This window comes from Watersipora subatra, chromosome 6, assembly GCF_963576615.1.
Source record: "Watersipora subatra chromosome 6, tzWatSuba1.1, whole genome shotgun sequence".
Lineage (NCBI taxonomy): Eukaryota > Metazoa > Bryozoa > Gymnolaemata > Cheilostomatida > Watersiporidae > Watersipora > Watersipora subatra.
This window is the reverse complement of record NC_088713.1, coordinates 61,053,700-61,056,948: the sequence shown is the minus strand read 5'-3', so window position 1 is coordinate 61,056,948 and position 3,249 is coordinate 61,053,700. Positions and strand designations below refer to the sequence as shown.

Below are 3,249 nucleotides of genomic sequence, written 5' to 3'. Positions count from 1 at the left end.
AGCATTCTAGTATTCTATTTTAACCATTCGCGTAATTGTCTGCCCGCGAATCCATGAATGTTTAAATCTATCGAATCATATCATCTTGTCAGGTATACATACAATATTCCCTATATAAACTGTATAACACATGAATATTACTAAACCTGAACTCTTCTTGCACACATTACTGGAAACATATTTGGTCATTACCTGAAGGTCAGTCTATACACATGCCGATGCAGAGCGTAGATATTAGCTGCGGCTACACACATCGACACTACTTAAGCAATGCATCGTGTTGAAAAATAGATTGACCAATAAGAATTTGGTGTCGGCCGTATGAAGGTCGTGATATCCTTGCTGGATTTACTTGTTCCATTATTGAAATATCATCAAAATAGTTATAATACAACATACCGGTAAGTCATTAACAATGCTTGATTGCAATAGTGCTTACGCAGCTATTTGCATTGCTATATTTTGCTGTAAAAAGACGGCGATGAGTCATATATGTACAATACATACATATATGTACAATCTATGTACATACTTGTAAATCTCAAAGCCTGTCATTCGGTGTGTCCATATATAGCTATTAAAAACTAAGAATGAAAGAATGGGTTCATGCTGGATTTGATCTTGGAACCTCACAATACCACGCAATATCCTTACCAATTGAGCTACAAAAGATGCAATGATTCATTAGGCGATATGAGTTGTTACGTCGGCTAAAAATACTCATAGCATTCTGAATTATGCAACGCTCTAAGCTTGATCTCACGGCTTTTATTAGTAAATTTAGCAAAACGGATAGGAGCATACTCAAATTAATCATTGGCAATGTGCCAGGTTAATGACAAGTGGCAGCCAACGACACTATCTGTCACTGCTTATAAGCTGTTTTTAATACCCGTGTAACGTCGGACATTCGGCTAGAGTAAGTACAAAGATATTTAAATTTCTAGACCTAAATTGAACTATAGCAAAAAAGGACTTAAACATACTATTTAATTACCGAAAAAGAATTATTTTAAATGTTTTGTAAACAATTCCAATTTATACTAATGATTTTCGGATATGCCACAAGTGAAAATATCTTAGTGCAAACAATACGGCATTTTGATGTTCCTGAAGATGAAATAACTGATGCAATCCAAAACACAGGCGCTGTTTTTTGAGATTTTTAAAAAAAGACCATAATACATGTAAGCAAGCCAAGAAACTGTCAGTATTGTGTAAACGATAGCCTTCATACCTGACCCTTCCACAATAATAACACATTTTTATGTGAATCAGGAAAACAGTTAATTGACACAGTCATAGATATAATAAGGTTTATTATATCCATGAACACATTCATCACAGACCATCATATTAAATTCATAACAAACCTGTATGCTGGTGATTCAGTCCAATTGTTTACTGGAGGACACATGCCAGTCTGGAGCGCTATCTCAAAGGGTTGACAACTTTAAAAGGGTTGACAACTTTAAAAGGGTTGACAACTCTAAAAGGGTTGACAACTCTAAAAGGGTTGACAACTCTAAAAGGGTTGACAACTCTAAAAGGGTTGACTCTTAAAGCAAAAATCATTTCAAGTTGAGCAAAGCATGTTTGCAAGGTCTTCACAATCCCTTGAGAATCTTACTGCAGCATCCAAACTGGAGCTACAAACCAGAAATAATATGGCAAAAAGCACCATTAACCTCTGAGAAGGTTTGTGTCTAAGTTTCAACTTTTCAAGATAGTACACCGTAGGAAGCAAGAGTTAGCAAATCTGTATAGTGACGGGCACAAGGTTCGGTCAACCTTCAAACACAGGTGAACATTTACAGATGACAATCTTCTCTAAAACTCTAAAAAAAACTTAATATTAACTTAAAATAATAGCAATTTTACAATTTAAATTTAAAATTTTTAAAATTAAAATCTAATTTTTGTTTTAAAGAAAACTTCAAAAAAGCTCAATTAGAAGCTCTCAAAATACGTTCATAGAACTTAAATCTACAAACCTCAATGCTGAAGACAGAGGAAAACTTTCAGGAAAACTTTTCACGTGTGTGCCGAGTCTTTTATTGGTACATCAAATAAAGGTAGGTCTACAAAGAAAACTAAAAAGCAAATATCTTTTTTGAACCGTTCTTGGAAGGCAAATGCTTGGAAAGCAATGGTTTCAAGAGGCGTAAAATAATCAAAATGCAAACCCTCACAACCACTTTATAGAAATAATGTTAGTCTGAGAAGATAAATGGATAAGAGCTAATGATGATAAAATTCATCAAATAATGCTAAAACCAAAAACTCCATATAAAATAATATATAATATAATAACATACAATATTATACAATAATTCCATATAAAAATTCTTATTTTATTCAAAAATATTCTATCATTAACCGGATATTCTTTCACATATAATAATTTTGTGATATTTCTCAAGGAATTAGGAAGGAAAAATTACAGGGGACGTGTAAACTACAGAGCCACAACACTGAGCTCAGTGGTAGGTAAACTACTTGATGGAAATATATAGAATGCGAACTGAAAAGATTGCAAAAAAAAACTGGTTGGCAAGAACTAACATGGGCTGTGAAAAATGAAATCAACTGGCGCATATCTTGCCCAGATGATATATATATAACTTCAATTTCATTTTAAATAGAAATGTTCAAAATTTGAGAAATTATTATTTTGATAATTTATTATTTTTATTATTTTTGCCCTTTATTCAACAAAAAAAAAGAAAAAACGGGCAACATTTAGCCACTAAAATCGAATAAATAGTTTGACAAAAAGTGTTTAAAAATAGGTCATTCAATACAATCGCGCCCGTAACTATGCCACAGCAGCAGGCATTGTCATAGATCTACCAAAAGTACGTGATAGAATCTGGCACTATATATGTAGGTTACCACAACTAGGATTCAATAACAACTTTATAAAACTTTCCTGAAAAATAGAAAAAATCAAAATCCACAATCCCATATCATAAGCTAAACACATCTTTAATCTAGAAGCATCCTGGCCATCAGATCACCTCAAACATAAAAAACAATCGCAAATGATAGAAAAATACTGATACTTTCTGATAAAATACACTAAAATTTTGTGTACGTTCATCCTTAACGCCGCACTATAAGCTGTAGCTTTACTGTATCCACTAGCAGTTGAATAGGATAATACAATCATAGTGTAATACTCGGAATGAATATTTGATACTATGAAAGGATATGACAGCAGTACCAGGTGTTGGCACTGCTAGCAGT

The 3,249-nt window shown here is 33.1% G+C and overlaps 1 long non-coding RNA gene across 1 annotated transcript; it reads right to left on the bottom strand.

Annotated features, from left to right (window-relative positions):
- Positions 1–537: 537 nt before the first annotated feature.
- LOC137398945 (uncharacterized) lies at positions 538–2,092 on the bottom strand. The gene is made up of 3 exons (XR_010979074.1): positions 1,995–2,092; positions 1,374–1,451; positions 538–662 (listed from the first exon to the last, which is right to left on the bottom strand). It is a non-coding gene; the product is annotated as an uncharacterized lncRNA (long non-coding RNA).
- Between the last annotated feature and the right edge of the window lie 1,157 nt (positions 2,093–3,249).